Here is a 27,956-nt window from a genome sequence, read left to right on the forward strand (position 1 = left end):
ATTTGCTGCCATTCCTCCTGGGTGAGGTCCACAGCCACATCCTTAAATGTTACTGTTCCCTGTAAAAAGACAATTTGAAGTCATCAAAACTAAACACTGGTCAAAACATCTAAGAACCCATTTAGCTGATCAGATACCATATATCAGGTGTGCAATATTTACTTAATTTTGTATTTATACTATAGGGGAAAATATACCATAATAGAAATATCCTGTAGAAGTATGTTAATTATTGAATCAGCAAACTGATGAATTCATCATCTATTATTCAGGAAGCTGGAAATAGTGGTCACTGATTTATACTAGGCTGTGACAGAGGTGACACAGACATGATTCATGGTAACTGGCTCAGAACCTGTCCAAGCAATTATGTAATCTAGTAAGAAAGAGGACATGGAAATAGTGGGGAAGGAGGAGAAATAAGGCTGGAGGAAGGAGGAGAGGTATGAAAATTTGAACATGCAAAATTTGATATTTCTATAGGACTTCCAGATGGAAATGTCCACTATGCAGCAGTTGGAGGTATGAAGAAAGGAGATGAGAATTTGTTAGCCATCAACTGAAAATTGGGAGCTGAATCCATGGCAGAAGGATATGAGTGGTTGTAAAGAACATATATGGTAGATTGGTTCAAGATGGTGGAGTAGAAGGACGTGTGCTCACTCCCTCTTGCAAGAGCACCAGAATCACAACTAACTGCTGAACAATCATCGACAGGAAGACACTGGAACTCACCAAAAAAGATGCCCCACATCTAAAGACAAAGGAGAAGCTGCAATGAGATGGTAGGAGGGGCGCAATCACAATAAAATCAAATCCTATAACCACTGGGTGGGTGACTCACAAACTGGAGAACAATTATACCACCCAGTGGAGTGAGGGTTCTGAGCCCCATGTCATGATTGCCAACCTCGGGGTCTGGCAACGGGAGGGCGAATTCCCAGAGAAGCAGACTTTGAAGGCTGGCAGGATTTGATTGCAGGAAATAGACAGGACTGGGGGAAACAGAGACCCCACTCCTGGAGAGCACACACAAACCAGTGTGCACATCAGGACCCAGGGGGAAGGATCAGTGACCCCATAGGAGAACCAAACCTACCTGCTAGTGTTGGAGGGTCTCCTGCAGAGGCAGGGGGTGGCTGTGGCTCACCGCAGGGACAAGGACACTGGCAGCAGAAGTTCTGGGAAGTACTCCTTGGCAGGAGCCCTCCCGGAGTCTGCCATTAGCCCCACCAAAGAACATGCAGCCTCCAGTGCTGGGTCACCTCAGGCCAAACAACCAACAGGGAGGGAACTCAGCCCTACCTATCAGCAGACAAGTGGATTAAAGTTTTACTGAGCTCTGCCCACCAGAGCAACACCAGCTCTACCTACTACCAGTCTCTCCCATCAGGAAGCTTACACAAGCCTCTTATATAGACTCATCCACCAGAGGGCAGACAGCAGAAGCAAAAAGAACTACAATCCTGCAGCCTGTGGAATGAAAACCACATTCACGGAAAGATAGACAAAGTGAAAAGGCAGAGGACTATGTACCAGATGAAGGAACAAGATAAAACACCAGAAAAACAACCAAATGAAGTGGAGATAGGCAATCTTCCATAAAAAGAATTCAGAATAATGATAATGAAGATGACCCAAGACCTCAGAAAAAGAATGGAGGCAAAGATGGAGAAGATGCAAGAAATGTTTAACAAAGACCTAGAGGAGTTAAAGAAAAAAAAAACAGAGATGAGCAATACAATAAATGAAAAGAAAAATACACTAGAAGGAATCAATAGCAGAATAACTGAGGCAGAAGAACGGATAAGTGAACTGGAAGACATAATGGTGGAATTCACTGCCGCAGAACAGAATAAAGAAAAAAGAATGAAATGGATTATTACTCAGCCATATAAAGGAACAAAATTGAGTTATCTGTAGTGAGGTGGATGGACCTAGAATCTGTCATACAGAGTGAAGTAAGTCACAAAGAGAAAAACAAATACTGTACGCTAATGCATATATATGGAATTTTAAAGAGTGGTACTGATGAACCTAGTGGCAGGTCAGGAATAAAGACACACACATGGACTTGAGGGCATGGTGGGTGGGAGGGAAAGCTGGGATGAAGTGAGAGAGTAGCAATGACATATATACACTACCAAATGTAAAATGGTTGGCTAGAGGGAAGCAGCTGCATAGCACAAGGGGATCAGCTCAGTGCTTTGTGACGACCCAGAGGGATGGGATAGGCAGGGTGGAAGGAAGGCTCAAGAGGGAGGGGATATGGGGATACATGTATACATACAGCTGATTCACTTTGTTATACAGCAGAAACTAACACAACATTGTAAAGCATTTATACTCCAATAAAGATGTGAAAAAAAGAAAAAAGAAAAAAAGAATGAAAAGAAATGAAGACAGCCTAAGAGACCTCTGGGACAACATTAAACACAACAACATTTGCATTACAGGGGTCCCAGAAGGAAAAGAGAGAGAGAAAGGACCCAAGAGAATATTTGAAGAGATTATAGTCGAAAACTTCCCTAACATGGGAAAGGAAATAGCCACCCAAGTCCAGGAAGTGCAGAGTCCCAGGCAGGATAAATCCAAGGAGAAACATACCAAGATACATAGTAATTAAATTGACAAAAATTAAAGACAAAGAAAGATTATTAAAACCAACAAGGGAAAAATGACAAATAACATACAAGGGAACTCCCATAAGGTTAACAGCTGATTTTCCAGCAGAAACTCTGCAAACCAGAAGGCAGTGACACGATATATTAAAAGTGATAAAAGGGAAGAATCTCCAAACAAGATTACTCGATCTAGCAAGGATCTCATTCAGATTCTACGGAGAAATCAAAAGCTTTACAGACAAGCAGAAGATAAGAGAATTCAGCACCACCAAACCAGCTCTACAACAAATGCTAAAGGAACTTCTCTAAGTGGGAGTCACAAGAGAAGAAAAGGACCTACAAAAACAAACTCATAACAATTAAGAAAATGGTAATAGGAACAAAGATATCGATAATTACCTTAAACGTGAATGGATTAAATGCTCCAACCAAAAGACACAGGCTTGCTGAATGGATACAAAAACAAGACCCATATATATGCTATCTACAAGAGACCCACTTCAGACCTAGGGACACATAGAGACTGAAAGTGAGGGGATGGAAAAAGATATTCCATACAAATAGGAAACAAAAGAAAGCTGGAGTAGCAATACTCATATCAGATAAATAGACTTTAAAATAAAGAACGTTACAAGAGACAAGGAAGGACATTACATAATGATCAAGGGAGCAAGCCAAGAAGAAGATATAACAATTTTAACTATATATGCACCCAACATAGGAGAACCTAAATACATATGGCAAATGCTAACAGCCATAAAAGAGGAAATCAACAGTGACACAATAATAGTGGGGGACTTTAACCCTCACTTACACCAATGGACAGATCATCCAGACAGAAAATTAATAAGGAAACACAAGCTTTAAGTGACATAACAGACCAGATAGATTTAATTCATATTTATAGGACATTCCATCCGAAAGCTGCAGATTACACTTTTTTCTCAAGTGCACACGGAACATTCTCCAGGACAGATCACACCTTAGGTCACAAATCAAGCCTCGGTAAATTTAAGAAAATTGAAATCATATCAAGCATCTTTTCTGACCACAACGCTATGAGATTAGAAATAAATTACAAGGAAAAAAGGAAAAAACACAAACACATGAAAGCTAAACAATACATTACTAAATAACCAAGAGATCACTGAAGAAATCACAGAGGAAATAAAAAAATACCTAGAGACAAAATGACAACGAATACACGATGATCCAAAATGGATGGAATGCAGCAAAAGTAGTTCTAAGAGGGAAGTTTATAGCAATAGAATCCTACCTCAAGAAACAAAAAAATCTCAAATAAACAATCTAATCTTACATCTAAAGGAACTAGAGAAAGAAGAACAAACAAAACCCAAACTTAGTCGGAGGAAAGAAATCATAAAGATCAGAGCAGAAATAAATGAAATAGAAACAAAACAATAGCAAAGCTCAATAAAATGAAAAGCTGGTTCTTTGAGTAGATAAACAAAATTGATAAACCTTTAGCCAGACTCATCAAGAAAAAGAGTGGACTCAAATCAATGAAGTTAGAAATGAAAAAGGAGAAGTTACAATGGACACCACAGAAATACAAAGCATCAAAAGAGACTACGACAAGCAACTCTGTGCCAATAAAATGGACAACATGAGCAATGGACAAATTCTTAGAAAGGTGTAACCTTCCAAGACTGAACCAGGAAGAAATAGAAAATACGAACAGACCAATCACAAGCAATGGAATTGAAACTGTGATTAAAAATCTCCCAACAAACAAAAGTGCAGGATCAAATGGCTTCATAGGTGAATTCTATCAAACATTTAGAGAAGAGCTAACACCCATCCTTCTCAAACTCTTCCAAAAAATTGCAGAGGAAGGAACACTCCCAAACTCATTCTACAAGACCACCATCGCTCTGATACCAAAACCAGACAAAGATACTACAAAAAAAGAAAATTACAGACCAATATAACAGATGAAAATAGATGCAAAAATCCTCAACAAAATGATAGCAAACCGAATCCAACAGCACATTGGAAGGATAATACACCATGATCAAGTGGGTTTTATCCCAGGGATGCAAGGATTCTTCAATATATGCAAATCAATCAATGTGATACACCATATTAACAAATTGAAGAATAAAAACCATATGATCATCTCAATAGATGCAGAAAAAGCTTTTGACAAAATTCAACACCCATTTATGACAAAAACTGTCCAGAAAGTGGGCATAGAGGGAACCTACCTCAACATAATAAAGGCCATATACGACAAACCCACAGCAAAAATCATTCTCAACAGTGAAAAACTAAAAGTATTTCCTCTAAGATCAGGAACAAGACAAGGATGTCCACTCTTGCCACTATTTTTCAATATAGTTTTAGAAGTCCTATCCATGGCAATCAGAGAAGAAAAAGAAAAGGAATACAAATTGGAAAAGAAATAAAACTGTCACTGTTTGCAGATGACATGATACTATACACAGATAATCCTAAAGATGCCACCAGAAAACTACTAGAGCTAATCAATGAATCTGGTAAAGTTGCTGCATACAAAATTAATGTACAGAAATGTCTTGCATTCATATACACTAACAATGAATGATCAGAAAGAGAAATTAATAACCCATTCACCATTGCTACAAAAAGAATACCTGGAATAAACCTACCTAAGGAGGTAAAAGACCTGTACACAGAAAACCATAAGACACTGATGAAAGAAATTAAAGATGACACAGATGAAGAGATATACCATGTTCTTGGATTGGAAGAATCAACATTGTGAAAATGACTATACTACCCAAAGCAATCTACAGATTCAATACAATCCCTATCAAACTACCAATGGCATTTTTTACAGAACTAGAACAAAAAATCTTAAAATTTGTATGGAGACACAAAAGACCCTGAATAGCCAAAGCAATCGTGAGGGAAAAAAAAAGAGCTGGAGGAATCAGACTCCCTGACTGCAGACTATACTACAAAGCTACAGTAATCAAGACAGTATGGTACTGGCACAAAAACAGAAATATAGACCAATGGAACAGGATAGAAAGCCCAGAGATAAACCCACGCACCTATGGTCAACTAATCTATAACAAAGGAGGCAAGGATATACAATGGAGAAAAGACAGTCTCGCCAATAAGTGGTGCTGGGAAAACTGGACAGCTACATGTAAAAGAATGAAATTAGAACACTCCCTAAAACCATACACAAAAATAAACTCAAAATAGATTAAAGACCTAAATGTAAGACCGGACACTATAAAACTCTTAGAGGAAAACATAGGAAGAACACTCTTTGACATAAATCACAGCAAGATCTTTTTTGACCTACCTCCTACAGTAATGGAAATGAAAACAAAAATAAACAAATGGGACCTAATGAAACCTAAAAGCTTTTGCACAGCAAAGGAAACTATAAACAAGACGAAAAGACAACCTGCAGAATGGGAGGAAATATTTGCAAATGAATCAATGGACACAGGACTAATCTCCAAAATATATAAACAGCTCATGCAGCTCAATATTAAAAAAACAAACATCCCAATCCAAAAATGGGCAGAAGACCTAAATAGACATTTCTCCAAAGAAGACATACAGATGGCCAAGAAGCACATGAAAAGCTGCTCAACATCACTAATTAGAGAAATGCAAATCAAAACTACAATGTGGTATCACCTCACACCAGTTAGAATGGGCATCATCAGAAAATCTACAAACAACAAATGCTGGAGGGGGTGTGGAGAAAAGGGAACCCTCTTGCACTGTTGGTGGGAATGTAAATTGATACAGCCACTATGGAGAACAGTATGGAGGTTCCTTAGAAAACTAAAAACAGAATTACCATATGACCCAGGAATCCCACTACTGGGCAGATATACCCAGAGAAAACTATAATTCAAAAAGACACATGCACCCCAATGTTCACTGCAGCACTATTTACAATAGCCAGGTCATGGAATCAACCAAAATGCCCATCAACTGACCAATGGATAAAGAAGATGTGGCACATATATACAAAGGAATATTACTCAGCCATAAAAAGGAACAAAATTGGGTTTTGTAGACATGTGGATGGACCTAAAGACTCTCATACAGAGTGAAGTAAGTCAGAAAAACAAATATTGTATATAAATGATTATATGTGGAATCTAGAGAAATGGTACAGATGAACCGGTTTGCAAGGCAGGAATAGAGACACAGATGTAAAGAGCAAACGTATGGACACCAAGGGGAGAAAGTAGGGGCGGGGGTGTGGTGGTGGGATTAATTGGGAGATTGGGATTGACATATATACATTAATATGTATAAAAGAGATAACTAATAAGGACATGCTGTATTAAAAAATAATAATAAAATAAAATTCAAAAAAAAAGAAGAAAAGAACATACATGGTAGGTAAAGGGCCAAGGTCAGAATCAACCATTAAGCATCAAAGAAAGGGTCTTAGGTTTTTGTTTCTTGCTTATATTTACAGTCGTGGGATGAGAATCAAAGCTATGAGAGTGGTGTGACAGAAACTAAAAAACAAATGATAAATTTTTAGAAAAGAATGTTACTTGATCACAAAAACCAACTCTTCCTCTCCATTTAAAAACTTCAGTATCCAAATAAGGAAAAATCTTTACCTGCAAAAGCTCTAAGAAAGAAATATATATCCCATATTTGGGAGAATATTCAAGAAACAGTATAAATAAGATAGAAAAATGGGAAATATAAATGGAAATTACCAAAAGTTGAATCACAATTAATGTTTCTCAGAAACTATCTCTATGATCATTACTACCATCAATATCATCATCACTATCATCTATTCAGTACTTATATGCCAAGCATTGTTAGAATTTCTTTAGATATATTAACTTCCAAAATTCCCCTAATAAAGTTATGAAGTAGCTACTGTTATTATCCATTTGAAAGGTAAGGAAACCAGCACTAAGAGTTAACTTTCCTAGGGTCATAAAGTTACTATGTGGTAGAGCTAAAATTCCAGCCCAAGCAGTGTAGCTGCAGAGCCCATGTTTTTATCCATCATATTATACTTCTCCAAGTCAGCAGGAAGTCTCAGAATCCCACAAATATTCCCCAATTCAAGATAGACAATTGGAAACACAAGAGAGGTCTGCTGCCCTCTGAGACCACGGGTGGGGGGCACACCTGGGCCTCTTCTGTTCCTTGAGCCTAAGCCCCACCCCCCACAGCTCCCAGGCCCTTTTCCAGCCGTGTGGGTCCTGATCATTGGCCCCGCCCACCACCCAAACCTCGCCCTTGCTTAGGCTCTGCCCTCCACAGCCAAGGTCTTTCCACCCCTCCTTTTTTTTCTTTTTCTTTTCCCTCCTCCTTTTTATTATTGTGGTACAGATGTACCTTCTGGTTGTTGATACATCTATCTTTTAAATTTTATATTCTTCCTAAGATATCTGTTAGTTTCCTAGTCTAATTTTAGTTTTTACTTTGTTATTGTTCTTTTTCTTTCTTGCCGCCCCAGATGGCTTGTGGGATCTTGGTTCACGAGCACGGGGTCAGGCTGTATCTCCTGCAGTGGGAGCTCCAAGTCCGAACCACTGGACTAACAGAGAACCTCAGATCCCAGGGAATATTCAATGCAGTGAGGTCTCACGGAGTTCCTCATCTCAGCACCAAGACCCAGCTCTACCCAATAGCCTACAAACTCCAGTGTTGGAAGCCTCAGGCCAAACAACCAGTAAGACAGGAACACAATCCCACTCAAAAAAAAGAGACAGCAAAAAAGTATGTCACAGATGAAGGAGCAAGGTAAAAACCTATAAGACCAAATAAATGAAGAGGAAATAGGCCATCTACCTGAAAAAGAATCCAGAGTAATGAGAGTAAAGATGATCCAGAATCTCAGAAATAGAATGGAGGCATGGACTGAGAAAATACAAGAAATGTTTAACTAAGATCTAGAAGAACTAAAGAACAAACAGAGATGAACAACACAATAACTGAAGTGAAAAATACACTAGAAGGAATCAATAACAGAATAACTAAGGCAGAAGAATAAGTGAACTGGAAGACAAAATGGTGGAAATAACTGCCAAGGAGCAGAATAAAGAAAAAAGAATGAAAAGAATTGAAGACAATCTCAGAGACCTCTGGGACAACAATAAACATACAAACATTCGAGTTATAGGGGTCCCAGAAGAAGAGAAAAAGAAAGGGTGTGAGAAAATATTTGAAGAGATTATAATTGAAAACTTCCCTCACATGGGAAAAGAAATAGTCACCCAAGTACAGGAAGCACAGAGAGTCCCATATGGGATAAATCCTAGGAAAAACACACCAAGACACATCTTAATCAAACTAACAAAATTGAAATTCAAAGAAAAAATATTAAAAGCAGCAAGGGAAAAACAAAAAATAACACACAAAGGAATCCCCATAAGGTTATCAGCTGATATTTCAGCAGAAACTCTGCAGGCCAGAAGGGAATGACAGGATATACTTAACGTGATGAAAGAGAAAAACCTACAACCAAAATTACTCTACCCAGCAAGGATCTCATTCAGATTCGATGGAGAAGTCAAAAGCTTTACAGACGAGCAAAAGCTAAGAGAATTCAGCACCACCAAACCAGGTTTACAACAAATGATAAAGGAACTTCTCTAAGTGGGAAACATAAGAGAAGAAAAAGACTGACAAAAACAAACCCAAAACAATTAAGAAAACAGCAATAGAAACATACATCTCGATAATAACATTGAATGTAAATGGACTACATGACCTGACCAAAAGACACAGACTGGCTGAATGGATACAGAAACAAGACCCATATATATGCTGTCTACAAGAGACCCACTTCAGACCTAGGGACACATATAGACTGCAAGTGAAGGAATGGAAAAAGATACTCCATGCAAATGGACATCAAAAGAAAGCTGGAGCAGCAATACTCATATCAGATAAAATAGACTTTAAAATAAAGACTGTTACAAGAGATAAGGAGGGACACTACATAATGATCAAAGGATCAATCCAAGAGGAAGATACAACAATTATAAATGTTTATGCACCCAACATAGGAGCACCTCAATACATAAGGCAAATGCTAACAAATATGAAAGGAGAAGTTGACAGTAACACAATAATAGTGGGGGACTTTAATACCCCACTTACACCAATGGACAGATCATCCAAACACAAAATAAATAAGGAAACACAAGCTTTAAGTGACACAACGGACCAGATAGATCTAACTGATATTTATAGAACGTTCCACCCAAAAGTAGCAGAATACACTTTCTTCTCAAGTGCACATGGAACATTCTCCAGGATAGATCACATCTTGGGTCACAAATCAAGCCTCGGAAAATTTAAGAAAATTGAAATCGTATCAAGCATCTTTTCTGACCACAACACTATGAGATTGGAAATCAATTACAGAAAAAAAACTGTAAAAAACACAAATACATGGAGGCTAAACAGTGCACTACTAAATAACCAAGAGATCACTGAAGAAATAAAAGAAAAAATTTAAAAATACATAGAAATAAATGACAATGAAAACACGGCAACCCAAAACCTATGGGACGCAGCAAAAGCAGTTCTAAGATGGAAGTTTATAGCAATACAATCTCACCTCAAGAAACAAGAAAATTCTCAAATAAACAATCTAACCCTACACTTAAAATAATTAGAGAAAGAAGAACAAACAAAACCCAAAGTCAGTAGAAGGAAAGAAATCATAAAGATCAGAGCAGAAATAAATGAAATAGAAATGAAGAAAACAGCAAAGATCAATAAAACTAAAAGCTGGTTCTTTGAGAAGATAAACAAAATTGATAAACCCTTAGCCAGACTCATCAAGAAAAAAAGGGAGAGGACGCAGATCAATAAAATTGGAAATGAAAAAGAAGAAATCACAACTGAAAGTGAAGAAATACAAAGGATTATGAGACTGCTACAAACAACCATATGCCAATAAAATGGACAACCATGAAGAAATGGACAAATTCTTGGAAAGGTACAATTTTCCAAGACTGAGCCAGGAAGAATTAGAAAGTATAAACAGACCTATCACAAGTAATGAAATTGAAACCATAATTAAAAATCTTCCAACAAACAAAGTCCAGGACCAGATGGCTTCACAGGAGAATTCTATCACACATTTAGAGAAGAGCTAACACCCATCCTTCTCAAACTCTTCCAAAAATTGCAGAGGGAGGAATGCTCCCAAATTCATTCTATAAAGCCACCATCACCCTGATACCAAAACCAGAGAAAGATATCACAAAAAAAGAAAATTATAGACCAATATCACTGATGAACATAGATGCAGAAATCCTCAACAAAATACTAGCAAACAGAATCCAACAGCACATTAAAAGGACCATATGCCATGATCAAGTGGGATTTATCCCAGGGATGCAAGGATTCTTCAATATATGTAAATCAATCAATGTGATACACCACATTAACAAATTAAGGAATAAAAACCATATGATCATCTCAATAGATGCAGAAAAAGCTTTTGACAAAATTCAACACCCATTTAGAGTGGGCATAGAGGGAACCTACCTCAACATAATAAAGGCCATATATGACAAACCCACAGCAAGCATCATTCTCAATGGTGAAAAACTGAAAACATTTCCACTAAGATCAGGAACAAGACAAGGATGTCCATTCTCACCACTCTTATTCAACATAGTTTCGGAAGTCCTATACACACACAGCAATCAGAGAAGAAAAAGAAATGAAAGAAATACAAATTGGAAAAGAAGAAGTTAAGACTGTCACTGTTTGCCGATGACATGATACTATACATAGAAAATCCTAAAGATGCCACCAGAAAACTACTAGAACTAATCAATGAATTTGGAAAGGATGCAGGATACAAAAGTAATGCACAGAAATCTCTGGCATTCCTATAAACCAACAATGAAAAATCAGAAAGAGAAATTTAGGAAACAATCCCATTCACAATTGTAACAAAAGAATAAAACACCTAGGAATAAACCTGCCTAAGGAGGTGAAAGATTTGTATTCAGAAAATTATAAGACACTGATGAAAGAAATCAAAGATGACATAAACAGATGGAGAAATATACCATGTTCTTGGATTGGAAGAATCAATATTGTGAAAAGACTATACTACCCAAAACAATCTACAGATTCAATGCAAGCCCTATCAAAATACCAGTGGCATTCTTCAAAGAATTAGAACAAAAAATTTTACTGTTTACAATAGCCAGGACATGGAAGCAACCTAAATGTCCATCAACAGATGAATGGATAAAGAAGATGTGGCACATATATACAATGGAATATTACTCAGCCATAAAAAGAAATGAAACTGAGTTATTTGTAGTGAGGTGGATGGACCTAGAGTCTGTCATACAGAGTGAAGTAAGTCAGAAAGAGAAGAAAAACAAATACCATATGCTAACACATATATGGAATCTAAAAAAAAAAAAAGGTTCTGATGAACCTAGGGGCAGGAAAGGAATAAAGATTCAGACGCAGAGAATGGACTTGAGGACACAGGGAGGGGGAAGGGTAAGCTGGGATGAAGTGAGAGAGTAGCATGGACATATATACACTACCAAATGTAAAACAGACAGCTAGTGGGAAGCAGCTGCATAGCACAGGAAGATCAGCCCAGTGCTTTGTGACCACCTACAGGGGTGGGATAGGGAGGGTGGGAAGGAGGGAGGTGCAAGAGGGAGGGGATATGGGGATATATGTATACATATAGCTGATTCACTTTGTTATACAGCAGAAACTAACACAACATTGTAAAGCAATTATACTCCAATAAAGATGTTAACAAATAAATAAATAAAATTAAATTAAATACATGAGGAGTGCCTTTTTTAATGTAAAAAAAGACATGAGACATGGAGAAGAGAAAGGAAAATGGCAGACATAATTTAGTGTCAACATTAGTGGTAAATGGATTGAACAATCAAAAAGGCAGAGACTGTCAGACTGGATAGGAAAACAAGATCAAACTATATGCTGTCTATAGGAGACATACTTTAGGTTCAAACATAAAAATAAGTTGAAATAAATTGATGGGAAAAGATATATCATGCAAAGAATAACCATAAAAATGCTGGAGTGAATATACTAATATTAGACAAAATAGACTTTAAAACAAAAACTGGGGACTTCCCTGGTGGTCCAGTGGTTAAGAATCCACCTTCCAGTGCAGGGGACACGGGTTCGATCCCTGGTCAGGGAGCTAAGATCCCACATGCTGTGGGGCAAATGAGCCTGCGTGCCGCAACTACTGAGCCCGCACACCACAACTAGAGAGCCCGCACGCCGCAACTAGAGCCCATGTGCCACAACAACAGAGTCCATGTGCTCTGGAGCCTGCGCGCCACAACAAAGAGCCCATGTGCTGCAACTAAGAACTGACACAGCCAAATAAATAAATAAATATTTTAAAAAGGAAATCAATAAAATAGAGAACAGAAAAATAATAGAAAGAATCAATAAGACCAAAAATTGGTTCCTTGAAAAGATCAACAAAATCGACAAACCTTTAAGTTGACTGACCAAGAAAAAGAGAGAACGCTCAAAACATTAAACTCAGGAATGAAAGAGGAGACATTACTACTAACCTTACAGGATTAAAAAGGATTATAGTGGAATATTATGAAGAACAGTATGGTAACAAATTAGATGATTTAGACGAAATGGACAAATTCCTAGAAAGACACAAAGTAATGAAACTGCTCAAGGACAGAAAAAAAGAAAATCTGAATAAACCTGTATCAAGTAAAGAGATTCAATTAGTAATCAAAAAAACTACCCACAAAAAAAAGCTCAAGGCTAGATGGCTTCACTGGTAAATTCTACCAAACACCAAAGAACAGTTAATACCAATACTTCACAAAATCTCCCAAAATAGAAGAGGAGTGAATGCTCCTTCTATGAGGCCAGTATTACCCTGATATACCAAAGACAAAACAAAAAAAAAGAAAAAGAAAACTACAGACCACTATCTCTTATTAATACAGAGGTAAAAATCCTCAACAAAATACTAACAAATTTAATCTAACAATATACAAAAAGGGAACACAGATGTTTGTAACAGCTTTAATTCATAATTGCCAACACCTGGAAGCAATCAAGAGATCCCTTAGTAGGTGAATGGATAAATAAATTGTGGTACATCCAGATAAAGGAATATTACTCAATGCTAAAAAGAAATGTGCTATCAAGCCAGGAAAACACATGGAGGAACCTTAAATGCATATAACTAAGCGAAAGAAGCTGACTTGAAAAGGCTATATACAGTATGATTCCACTATATGACATTCTGGAAAAGGCAAAAATATAGAGACAGTAAAAAGATTAGTGGATACCAGGGGCTGGAGGAGAGGAGAGCAATGACTAGACAGAGCAGAGAGGATTTTTAGGTCAGTGAAAATACTCTGTATGATACTATAATGACAGACACATGTATATACATTTGTCCAAATCCATAGATTATACAACACCAAGAGTGAGCCTGAATGTAAACTATTAGACATTGGGTGATTATGATGTGTCAGTATAGGTCCATCAATTATAACAAGGTACCACCCTGATGGGAGATGCTGATAATGGGGGAGGCTATGCATGTGTGGGGGCAAAGGGTATGTGGGGAATCCCTGTACCTTCCTCTCAACTTTGCCATGAACCTGAAATGGCTCTTTAAAAACAAACAAACAAAGAAATATATAAAGGATTACGTGCCATCATCAAGTAGGATTTATCCCAGGAATGCAATACTGATTTAACATCTGAAAATAAACTAATGTAATACTCGATGCCAATAGAATAAAGAACAAATCCATATGATCATCTCAACAGATGCAGAAAAAGCACTTGACAAAACTCAATACCTTTTCATGAGAAAAACACTCAACATACTAGCAAAAAAGAGGAACTTCCTCAACGTGTTATAAGACATCTACAAACACCACACAACTAACACCAATACTAAATGTGAAAGACTAGATGCTTTCCCCTTATGGTCAGGAACAAGACAAGGATGTATATTCTTACCGCTTCTATTAACATTGCAGTGAAGGTTCTAAACAGAGCAATTAGGCAAGAAAATAAAAGGTATCCAGATTGGGAAGGAGAAAATACAACTATCTCTATTTTCAGATGACATGATTTTCAGAAAACATAAGAAATCCACTAAAATTTTATTAGAACTAATAAACGACTTCAGCAAGGTTGCAGAATATAAAATCAATTGTATAACTAGACATTTGCAGTGAACATCCAAAAATGAAATCAAAGAAAACAAATCCCATTTACAATAGCATCAGAAAGAAAAAATACTGCTCAAGACGGTGGAGTAGAAAGACCCTGAGCTCACATCCTCTCATGGGCACACCAAAATTACAACTATTTACAGAGCAACTGTTGATGAGAAAGACTGGAACCTATAAAGAGAATGAACCACAACAAGATGGGTAGGAGTGGTAGAGTCAACGTATAGTCAAGACCCATACTCCTGGATGGGAAACACACAAATGGGAGAATAATTACAATTGCAGAGGTTTTCCACAAGGAGCGAGGGGTCTGAGCCCCACATTGGGCTCTAGAGCCTGAGAATCCTGCACAGGGAAAGACAAGCCCCCAGAGCATTTGGCTTTGAAGGCCAGTGGGGCTTACTTTCAGGAGACCCAGAGGATTGTAGGAAATAGAGACTCCACTCTTAGAGGGCGCACACAAAATCTCACGTGCTCTGGGACTCAGGAGAGCAGCAGGAATTTAAAAGGAGCCTGGTTCAGACCCCGCTGCTGACCTTGGAGAGTCTTCTGGAGAGGCAGGAGGCAATTTGAGTTCACCCTGGGGACACAGAAACTGGCAGCAGCCACTTTGGAGAGTTCATTCAACCACATGGACGCTGGTGCTGGCAAGTGCCATTTTGGAATCTTCTCTCTAGCTTATTAGCCTTGGGACTCAGCTCCACCCTGCCCACCAGTTTGTAGGCAAAAGTACTGTGACTCCTCAGGCCCACGAATTAGCCAGGCAGGGACACAGACCCATCCATCAGCAAGCAGGCTACCTTAAGATTCTCTGAGCCCACAGCCACCCCTGGACAAGACCCTGTCCACCGGACCCAGCCCCACACACCAGAGATGAAAATGTTGAGAGATGATACAAACATGAAGGATGGAGAATGAAGATCTAATCTAAAAGTTATACACATTGCCAAGGAACCGGAATAAAAGAAAACCCAAAAACACAAATGGAAAAAAAAAACTTGTAGTTGAAATAAAATTGAGATATTATGACTATGTGAAAGGAAAAAAATAATGAAAAAAAGGGTAAATTGTAACTGTGGATAGGCAATGGCTTTAAGATATGACAACAAAAGCACAAGTAACAAAAGAAAATTAAATAAAAATGGACATCAGAAAAATGTAAAAATCTTGTGCTTTCAAGGACATCATCAAGAAAGTGAAAAGACAACCCATAGGCTGGGAGAAAATACTTACAGATCATATACCAGATAAGAAACATATCTAGAATATATATGAAGGTCTCTTACAATTCAATAATAAAAAGACAAACCAATTAAAAAATGGGCAAAGGGCTTCCCTGGTGGCGCAGTGGTTGAGAGTCCGTCTGCCGATGCAGGGGACACGGGTTTGTGCCCCGGTCCGGGAAGATCCCACATGCCGCGGAGCGGCTGGGCCCGTGAGCCATGGTCACTTGCACGTCTGGAGCCTGTGCTCCGCAACGGGAGAGGCCACAACAGTGAGAGGCCCGCGTACCGCAAAAAAAAAAAAAAAAAAAAAAAGGGCAAAGGATCTAAATAAACATTTCTTCAAAGAAGATATACAAATGGCCAATAAGCACATGAAAAGATGCTCAACATTACTAATTACCAGGTACACGTAAATCAAAGTCACAATGAAATATCACTTCACAACCACTAGATGGCTATAATCAAAAGGACAGATAATAAGTGTGATGAGGATATGGAGAGACTAGAATCCTCATCCACTGCTGGTGGAAACGTTAAGATTGTACAACTGTTGTGTGAAACAGTGGGGCAGTTCCTTAAAAGGTTAAATGTAGAGTTACCATATAAGCTAGCAATTCCACTACATATAATGAGAGAACTAAAAATATATGTCCACATAAAGACTTGTACACAAATGTTCTTAGCTACATTATTCATAATAGCCAAAAAGTGGAAATAATTCAAATGTCCATTAACTGATAAAAAGATAAATAAAATGTCATATCCAGGACTTTCCTGGTGGCACAGTGGTTAAGAATCTGCCTGCTAATGCAGGGGACATGGGTTTGAGCCCTGGTCCAGGAAGATCCCACATGCTGTGGAGCAACTAAGCCATGCGCCACAACTACTGAGCCTGAGCTCTAGAGCCCGTGAGCGACAAATACTGAGCCCCTGTGCCACAGTTATGGAAGCCCACGTGCCTAAAGCCCATGCTCCGCAACAACAGAAACCACTGCAATGGGAAGCCCGCACACCGCAACGAAGAGTAGCCCCCACTTGCCACAACAAAGACCCAACACAGCCAAAAAAATAAAATAGAAATAAATAAATACATTTATAAAAATGTCATATTCATACAAGAGAATACTATTTGGAAATAAAAAGAAACAAAGTACTGATACAAGCTACAAAATGGATAAGCCTTGAAAACATTATGCTGAGTGAAAGAAGACAGTCACAAAGGACCATATATTATATGATTCAATTTATATGAATGTCCAGAATAGGCAAATCCATAGAAACAGAAAGTACAAAGGAGACTTGGGGGGAAATGGGAAGTGATAGCTCATTGGTACAGAGTTCCTTTTTAGGGTGATGAAATGTTCTAACATTGATTGTGGTAATGGCAACTCATAAATATACTAAAAATCATTGAATTATATACTTTAAATGTGTCAATTTTATGGTATGTGACTTATATGTCAACAAAGTTTTTTTAGGTTGTGAAACTGTTTCAATGTATTTCAAGTTTTAAAAAAATTCGAATAATTCCAGCAGAAAATGTTACTGATTAACTTGATTATTATTCCACAAATATTCATTTGTGTTCTAGCTAATGTCCCATCCCCCAGTGTGGGCCTTGAATGAGCCATTTGTTAGAGCTAAAGGAATGTCAGTGAACATGATGTGAGAAGAGGTCTGAAATGCGCTTACACCTGTTAAAAACAAGACAACAGGCCCAAAATGGAGTCACTTATGCTAAGACTCATGTCACCAAACTGAGACTTACCTACAGTTTCAGCCTCTCCTAGAAATAAAATCTTAAACTAGTCAAGCAGGAATCACTTGATCAGCATTAGTGAGGTAACCTGCCTGATAGACCCTATCATCCCCTAAAGGAAAGTAACCTGGCCAGAACCAATCCACTTTTTGCTACTATAACTTCCTTATTCCCACTCCCTTCTGCCTATAAAAATCTTTGACTTGGTACCGCTCCTCAGAGTTCCTATGTATCTGCTAGATTGGATGTTCCCTGACTCATGAATCATTGAATAAAGCCAATAAGATTTTCAAAATGTAATCAGTTGAATTTTGTTTTTAAACACACCCTTGACTTGGTTCATGTACTCCAGTGATCTGGCAAGTGAAGAGCCTGCCCCAGAAAGCTGCTGCTCTTTCACCTGAATGAGCACACGTGGAGGAGATGTGAGCCCATGCCACAGCCTGAGTCAGGGCCAGGTGATCTGCAGCCCAAAGCCCACATAGTCAACCTGCATGAGAATAAAGGTCTCATAAAAGAAGCAGAAAAGCTGAAAAGATACCTGATTGAAAAATTTTCGAAGAATTAGGCTCTCAAAATGGAGCTGGATTTAGATATTTTTACTGGTTAACAGGCTGTAGAGTCTGACATCATGAGTTCAAATCCTGGCTTCGAAATTTAATCGTGTGGGAATTCCCTGCCAGTCCAGTGGTTAGGACTCAGTGCTTTCACTGCCATGGCTCGGGTTCAATCCCTGGTTGGGAACTAAGATCCCATAAGCCTCACGGTGCAGCCAAAATCAAAGAAAGTGTTTTTTTAAACTAAACTCGACAAATAGCCAAATTTGAGCCTCATCTGTAAAGTGGCATTTTCCTCCAAGGGGTGTTATGAGGACTAAATGAGGCCAAAAACTGTGAAGCACTCAGAGCTGAGGTTGGCACCCAATAATCATTCAATAAATGCTTCAGGAATAGATAACCCCTATGGAATATGAACCACTAAAAAAAAATAGGGAAGAACAACAAAGAAAATATAGTTTCTACTAGTGCTAGTAAATTAGCATTAAAACATCTTTCCCACTAACTAGTAAATTATCATAAATGTCATACCAAAAAAAAAATTGTACTCCTGACAAAAACGATAAAACAAGTAACAAAAGTAAATATGGGTTAATTTCTAACTGTATAAAATGATGAATCAGTGCTTTAGAACAAATAGTCTATTTTCCTAAGATGCTGACTCTCTTTACATACATATGTCAAGAATTCCATATTAGGAGCAAGGAACAAAGAGGATTGTTAAAAAACACAAATTCTCAGTTCGTGTCATTAAATTTTATTCCTCCTCCTGTCAGACAGAACCAAAAAAAAGATGAGTATCTCCTGGGCCCTGGAAGGCAGCCTTAACATTTCCAGAGGTCCTGCTGGTATCACAGCAGTTTCCTCTCCTTCATTTTTAAGATACTTAATGTGATAAATCTTTTAAAAAAAATAACAAAGTTTACAGTGAAGGCATAAAGGTAATTACATGTCAGTTCTATGGTATATATGCTGACTGGCAACTTTTTTCTTTCTGACTGGCAACTTTTTGTAAAAGTTTTTTTTTCCTTAAAGTTACACAAACATTAAACGAATATTCTTCTTTTTAAAACTTAGAGAATAACACACATTTTTCATATTTTTTCTTGGATATTTTACACACTTATTTTTCAAATGTCTTCTACAGTCAGCTTGAATAGACTTGCCTTAAAAAGAATATTTAGAATATCTGAGATTCCAATAAATCTCAAGATTAAAGAGAATTTATATTGATTTAATAATGATGATCTTTTCCCAAAAAAAGTATGTATTAAAAATTTATTCAAATCCTCTTTTAGGTCTCAGTAATGCTTTAAAGGTTTCTTTCTCCCATATACATGGGGTACTTTTTTTTTTCCTTTAGGATTTTGTTTCTACTCTTAACATTTTTCTTCCATTTTATTTATTTTTTAATTTTAATTGTTTTTGGCTGCACCGTGAGGTTTGCAGGATCTTAGTTCCCTGACCAGGGATTGAACCTGGGCCATGGCAGTGAAAGCACCGAGTCCTAACCACTGGACCACCAGGGTATTCCCACCTTCCAGTTTACTTTTGAACTGGTTGGTGGTTTGTATATAGAAATGCTGTTGATTTCTGTATATTAATTTTGTGTCCATACTGTATTGAATTCTCTTGTTTCCTCTTCAACTGCCCATATACGTAATTGTATCACCTAGATATAATTTTGTATGCACCTTCCCAATTTTTATCTTTTTTTTCTTTTCTATATGCATATAGAATTACAGTAAATAAATGTGGTACCATGAGTAATCTGGTCATGTTCCTGACTTTAGTAGGAATATGTATCATTTCCCGCAGGAAACATGGTTCTGGCCTTTAGCTTAGTATGTGTGTAGAATAATTTTTTTAAATATCATGTTAAGGAAGTGTCCTTTTACTTCTATTTTATAAATAGATCCTCTTTAAAAAAATCTCAAATTCTGATTTTAAAAAAATTAGTAGCTCTGTGGAGCTGATTATATATTTTTTTAACATGATAAATTATATTAATGGATTTCTTTAAATTGAAACATCTTTCTGATAGACAGAAAAAAATGTTTCACTCAATTCTTCTCCAATTACAGACAGTCCCCAACCTAAGACAGTTTGACTTATGAATTTTCGACTTTACAATGGTGCAAAAGTGATACACACAGAAAACATAGATACCTTGAATTTTAAATTTTGATCTTTTCTCAGGCTAGCTTTATGTGGTATGATACTCTCTGGTGATGCCGGGCAGTGGCAGCAAGCCATAGCTCCCAGTCAGCCATGTGATCACATGGGTAAACAACCAATACACCCTTACAACCATTCTATACTCATTCAACTGTTCTGTTTTTCACTTTCAGTACAGTAGTCAATAAATTACATGAGATATTCAACACTTTATTATCAAATAGGCTTTGTGTTAGATGACTGAAGGCTAATATAAGTGTTCTGAGCATATTTAAGGTAGGCTAAACTAAGCTATGTTTGGTAGGTTAGGTGTATTAAATGTATTTTCAATTTATGATATTTTCAAATTATGATGGGTTTATCAGGATGTAAGTCAGGAAGGTCTGTAGTCTACAATTCTTTGCAATTCCAATTAAAATCCCAACAGCGTTTTTTCCTTAGAGTTAGATAAACTGATTCTAAAATTCAAATGAAAGCACAGAGGTCCCAAAGTAGCTGAGGAATTTTTTAAAACTAGAACATTTGTGTAGTGGGAAGTGGGGAAATGCCTGCCAAGCAAACAGGGTTATTATAAAGTTACAGTAGTTAAGACAATGTAAACACATACACACACACACACAGAGGCACACACACACACAGAGCATAGTACTGGTATAGATGTAGACAAACAGATTAAAGAAACAGAATAAAGAGCCTAGAAACAATTAAGCATGTATATTATAAAGGTGGCATCACAAAGTAAAGATCTTTTAACAAATGGTATTGGAACACTGGTCTCCTACATGCAAAAATAATTTTACTGTTATAATTATCAGCAAATTCCTACCTTGGACCAATTACAAAAGTGAATACCAGTTGGATCAAAAACTAAATATGAAAAGCAAAGCTTTGAAAAGAAACTATAACATAATATTAGGAAAGATATCTTATAAAATACCAACATGAGAAACTCATGAAAGAAAACTATTAAACATTAATGTTGCATATGTCATTTCAAAGAGGGCTTATGAGACCAAAACCAGGAGCTCTTAATGCTGTGACCAAAGACTGAAGTTCTCCACGGGATGTAATAGTCACTCAACAGTGCTATGTCTTCCTGAGGAGATACAAGATTTAACCATTTTTATCCATGATTGCTGATATGGGAAAGTAAAAATAAATGTTTCCCAAGTTTAACAACAACAATAAAAATTAATGTTGCATATTAATTTTGACTGAATTCTTACTGCATGCACAAACTTATCATATGCTAGATGAAACGATCCAAATTTAAAGTTTATATATAACAAAAGATACACGATAACATATAAGTGACAAATTAGAAGAAGATATCTGCATAAATACTAATGCTGAAGCAGGCATTCTTAAAATCCCTTAATTTCAAGTAAAAAAAGGACTAATGGCATAAAATGGACAAATAATATGAAGAGTCAATTGGCAAACTTTGCATTTCTTCACTCATGAGTGGATTTCCATTTGTACAGTATCTTAAGAGTGTGGTCCTAGAGTCAGGTTGTATGGGTTTGAATCCTGGCTTTACTGCACACTTGATGCATGAAGTTATGTAAGTTTCTTAATCTCTGTGCTTCACTTCCTTTCTCTATAAAAATTAAAATAATATCTACTTTACAAACTTCTGATAATGATTACATGAAATAAGCTATGTTAAGCTTATAGCACAATATACCTGGCACATAACAGGTACTCAATAAAGCTATTATACTATTGCTGTAGATTTTTCTAGCTGCTGTGTAGTCTATTCAAATATAAATAAAAGCTGCCACGGAATATATTTACATCCATATTCTAGAATGAATGCCCAGAAACATAGGCAGTCCATTTCTGTTCGATAGTCCAGACCAAGATGTCTGGCTCTGGTGTCTGAAAGGAACTGAATGTAGTTTTTTTTGTTTCGTTTTTGTTTTTGTTTTTGTTTTTGCAGTACATGGGCCTCTCACTGTTGTGGCCTCTCCCGCTGCAGAGCACAGGCCCCGGACGTGCAGGCTCAGCGGCCATGGCTCACGGGCCCAGCCGCTCCGCGGCATGTGGGATCCTCGCGGACCAGGGCACGAACCCGCGTCCCCTGCATTGGCAGGCAGACTCTCAACAACTGCGCCACCAGGGAAGCCCTGAATGAAGTTTTTGAAAGCTAACAGAGTGTCCTATTTGTTGATCACAACTCCTTATCTCCAGCTTTTTACTTCATAAGGAAAATTCACATGTGAACTAATTATTTGGAATCCTCTCATAAAAGACGGTCATTACCCACTAATTCAAAATACACCTAAAAATGTATCTACAGGGGCTTCCCTGGTGGTGCAGTGGTTGAGAGTCCGCCTGCCGATACAGGGGATGCGGGTTCGTGCCCCGGTCTGGGAGGATCCCACATGCCGCGGAGTGGCTGGGCCCGTGAGCCATGGCCGCTGAGCCTGCGTGTCCCGAGCCTGTGCTCCGCAATGGAAGAGGCCACAACTGTGAGAGGCCCGTGTACTGCAAAAAAAAAAAAAGTATCTACAAATCTGAATGGTCTGCTTCTTTGTGACATTTTTATTTTAAAATATTTATTGGCCACTTGCATTTTTTCCAACTGCTTGCTCATGTTCTTCACCCAATTTTCTATTTTTTTTTTTTTTTGCGGTATGAGGGCTTCTCACTGCTGTGGTCTCCCCCGTTGCGGAGCACAGGCTCCGGATGCGCAGGCTTAGCAGCCATGGCTCACGGGCCCAGCAGCTCCGTGGCATGAGGGATCTTCCCGGACCGGGGCACGAACCCATGTCCCCTGCATCGGCAGACGGGCTCTCAACCACTGCGCCACCAGGGAAGCCCAATTTTCTATTTTCTTAATTACTGGTTTTTAAGAATTGTTAGTATATTTCTGCATATGTATTACAAAAACTGTTCTCAGTTTTGCCTTATTACAGTGTTTATGGTAGTTTTATTGAAGAGAAGGATTAATTTTGTGAACACAAATGAGGCATCTACTCTTTTATCTTATCAGTTTCATATGTTAAACTAAAAAAGTAGGTCAATGAATACAGCGAACACATTCAAAGACCTTTTCAGGTAGAAAGATTTATATAGCTAATAATTATTAACAATATTTATCATTTATGGAGCACTTACTATGTGCATTTAACCCTCCCAATATTCCTATGGGGTGAGTATTATTATTATCCCCATTTACAGATGATGTAACTAAGGCCAAAGAGATTAAGAAACTTGCCCATAATCATGCACTTAGTAAGTCACTGAGCCAAGATTTGAACCCAAGTCTGTCTAGGCCCAGAAAACCACTCTGCCAAAGGGAGAAATAACTGGGTAAGTCACACAATCATATGGTCAATAGAAATGTGTGTGTGTTTCAGGATGGAAAAGATATGAGCTGAGGAAAAAGAGGCAGTGGAAAATATTTAAAATACAGGAATGTGAGGGATTCCAGTGTTGGAAACAAAAAGAATCAACAGCAGAGGAAAATGAGTCATTTTGTAAGAAGATGAAGAATACTGTATCTTTTGAGACCATAAAAAAAGACGTGGAGAGTTACAGATACCAGAACTATAAAAAGTCTGCCACAGAATTTTAGTATATATTTTAGCTCGACTTAAAAAGTCTCAACTGAAGGAAATATATATGGAGGATCATTTGAAAGAAGTACTCGGGCTTCCCTGGTGGTGCAGTGGTTGAGAATCTGCCTGCCAATGCAGGGGACACGGGTTCAAGCCCTGGTCTGGGAAGATCCCACATGCCGTGGAGCAACTAGGCCCGTGAGCCACGACTACTGAGCCTGCGCGTCTGCAGCCTGTGCTTCGCAACGAGAGGGCACGATAGTGAGAGGCCCACGCATCGTGATGAAGAGTGGCCCCCGCTCGCCGCAACTAGAGAAAGCCCTCGCACAGAAACAAAGACCGAACACAGCCAAAAATAAATAATAAATAAATAATTAAAAAAAAAAAAAAGAAAAAGAAAGAAGTACTCGGTTTACTCTTCCCGATAATTCTAGTTTTTAATCTATGGCCAAGAAGGACTTTTAATAAACTGAGCTTAAAATCATAAGAATTATGGAATTATTTTGGATTTCTTTTTGACCTAAGTGCCAATGAAAAGCTTTTTTCTTTCTTGAATTATAAGCTTTTTCCTCATAAGTAGTGCAAATTATGGGATGAACTTTATGTCTCAGTTTGCTTTTGCTTCTCCAGATCGTATTCAAAATATTTTAAAGATTTTTTTTTATGTGGACCATTTTTAAAGTCTTTATTAAATTTGTTACAATATTATTTCTGTTTTATGTTTTGGTTTTTTGGCCGTGAGAAATGTGGGATCTCAGCTCCCTGACCAGGGATTGAACCCTCACCCCCTGCACTGGAAGGCAAAGTCTTAACCACTGGACTGCCACAGAAGTCCCTCAAATTTGAACTCAAGTTTTATAATCCTGTATGGACCTGTTTCTGCATAGCCACATGTCAAATTTCCCCAGGTTCTGACCTTCTAGCTGTATTTTTCCTCACCTTGATTTTTGATTTAGTTTTTTCCAACTTACTGGTAGGTTAAGGTAACACACTGCAACTGCGTTGTAAAATAATGCAGGAAACAAATAAATGCTTAAAACGTACAAGAAGGGACTTCCATGGTGGCGCAGTGGTTAAGAATCTGCCTGCCAATGCAGGGGAGACAGGTTTGAGCCCTGGTCCGGGAGGATCCCACATGCCGTGGAGCAACTAAGCCCGTGCGCCACAACTACTGAGCCTGTGCGCCACAACTACTGAAGCCTGCACGCCTAGAGGCTGTGCTACGCAACAAGAGAAGCCACTGCACTGGGAAGCCCGTGCACCACAATGAAGAGTAGCCCCCACTTGCCGCAACTAGAAAAAGCCCGCACACAGCAACAAAGATCCAACGCAGCCAAAAATAAATAAATTAAAAAGAAAAAACACAACGTACAAGAGAACTGGTCATATCCTCTTCTTCCTTGAAAAGGGCAGAATCTGGAGAACACCAAGCTGAGGAAAGAGAAATAAAAATCTGTTTACTTCAGAGCCCCAGATAAAGGACTAGAAAAATCTTCAGCACCAGCTATAAGATCACCTATAATGATCCTCAGAGTTTTGAGAAATATTAACCACCACCAGGCTACAGAGACACTGAAATGTACATAGATGGCTTGTAATTTAATCATATAGGGTTGTATGGGAATTTCTGGAGGGCTAAGTCTAGGGTGCCCAATGAATCTATTTCCCTAGTTTCCTGCTATTTTATTCCTAATAGGAGATTTTTAAAGTACATAATAATAAATACCACAAAGATTTAAGGATTAAGTTATTTATGAAGCACTGTAAAGAATTTGGAAAAACCTTTAATCAGAGACAGGTTACAGGCATTGTGGAACATTCATATGATGGAATGAAATGCAGTTATAATTCTAAAGACATTTTAAAATAACTTAATTGACTTAGCTTTTACCCTAAAAAATTCAGGGCCTTCAGGTTAAAAATGGAAGACTGAATACTTGCATTTATTTCTGCTCTCTCTGAAACACAACCAAAACAAAAGAAACAAAAGAAAGAATCTCACAAGGACAAAGAATACAGAAGATTTTAGCGGAAAAGAGATGTCAACAAAATTCTGAAAGACAGAGAGCAAATGACTGGTTTCTAACCTAGAGAAAGATGAAGCTTAAGCGAGGGTGGGGAAACCATGGCAGAACACTTGAAAGGCTCAGGAATGGAGGTATTAGGTACTGCTACAGGCAGAAGTTTGGGGTGGGGCTGAAAAACAGGGAGGTACATACAAGGTGGGGTTGAAGCAATGTAGAGAAAATAAGGGAATTAAGTAAAAGCTGTCAGATTGAAAGATGAAGTGTTCCCCTCAACTTTTTTCCTTTCTTTGCCTCCCAAAAGCAGGAGTCCTGGCTTATACTTCTCAAACAAGCTAGGACTTCTTGCCGGGAAAACTGACTAGCTCAAAAGAAAATGCATACAGATCCTGACATTTGGTCAACCTTCAACCTCGAACAAAACACCATATTAGAAAGAAGGGCAAGGAGAAGAGTGGGTGGGAGTCGGGGTGGGGTGAGGGTGATGAGGAAGGGGTTAGATAGAAAACAGATAAATCCTTATTTCTACTGTCAAAAGTGAACAGGAAATATCTAAAACTGAAATCAAACATTAGCAGTATGAGGATGTTATCCAGGAAATCAGAGCTGAATAACAATATCCAGAAAAAAATGTTCCAAGTAATTGCCTATGGGTAGTGGGAACAGGCTATGGGAAGGAATGGAACAGGAAACTTTTGTTTACAGTTATATATTTAACAGCACTTTAAAAAAAATCTACATGTATTTAAGAAAAATAGGAATTATATTAAAAATTTATTTTAAAAAAGTTGTCAAGTGAATAAAATAAAAAACAAACGTCAACACGGTCAATAACTTGTGAACTTTCTTGGTAGGAGTACTGAACTTCCTAACTCTTTTTACAGACTCTCTCCTAAACTCTGCCCATCTCTGAGCCACCTCACCTGTCTCTTCCATCATCGGGGTCAAATGCTCCGTTGTCACACAGCTACTGCTGATCTCTGAAGGTTGAGATGTCAGTCAGGCCTTTCCCACTCTAAACAGAGGGGTTAAGATAGGGTGCACGTCTAGCAATTCCAGGGTCCACTCTATCTCAGGACTCCCCAGCTTCCAGGGAAGGTCTCAGATCAGGTCTCCTTCCATGATAGATACCTGCTCTTCACGGTTCTTTATCCTCACATCACAGATCTGTCTTATCTTTGTGGAGCCAGGACCTGTGGGCTTATGATATAAATCCAATTTACCTGATGTCTTCTCACTGGATCCCTATGGGAACCAGCCTCCAAGATGGCCCCCAATGATCGTTGTCTTCTGGTGTTCATGTCTTTCATACACCCCTCCCACACTGAATAGAGTTGACCTGTATAACCAATAGGATCTTGCAGAAATGACAGTGTGTGACTTCCAAGGTTAGGTCATAAAAGATATCGTGGTTTCTGTCTTGCACATTTTTGAATCACACACTTTGAAGGAAGCCAGCCACCATGCCATGAAGACACTCAACAAGCCTTAGGAAGAGGCTTGTGCCAGCAGCCAACACCAATTTGCCAGCCATCTTGGAAGTAAATCCTCCAGTCCCCATTAGCCTTCTGATGACTGCAGCCCTGCCAGCAATTGACTGCAACTTCATGAAATATCTGAGCCAGAATACCCAGCTAAGTCACTCTCCACTCCCCAAAAACTGAGATAATAAATGTTTATTGCTGTTTAATATATGTTTATTGTTGTTTAAGCCACTAAATTTTGAGGTACCTTATTACACAGTAATAGATAATTAATACAGTCCCAAACAATTAGCTTCCTTGCTTGTAATTCA

General features: G+C 38.1%; 1 long non-coding RNA gene across 1 annotated transcript; it reads right to left on the reverse strand.

Annotated features, from left to right (window-relative positions):
* On the reverse strand, positions 1-27,160 carry LOC307065999. The gene is made up of 3 exons (XR_013811360.1): positions 27,085-27,160; positions 25,510-25,568; positions 1-59 (listed from the first exon to the last, which is right to left on the reverse strand). It is a non-coding gene; the product is annotated as an uncharacterized lncRNA (long non-coding RNA).
* Between the last annotated feature and the right edge of the window lie 796 nt (positions 27,161-27,956).

This window comes from Hyperoodon ampullatus (genome assembly GCF_949752795.1).
Source record: "Hyperoodon ampullatus genome assembly, chromosome: 18".
NCBI classification, from domain to species: domain Eukaryota; kingdom Metazoa; phylum Chordata; class Mammalia; order Artiodactyla; family Ziphiidae; genus Hyperoodon; species Hyperoodon ampullatus.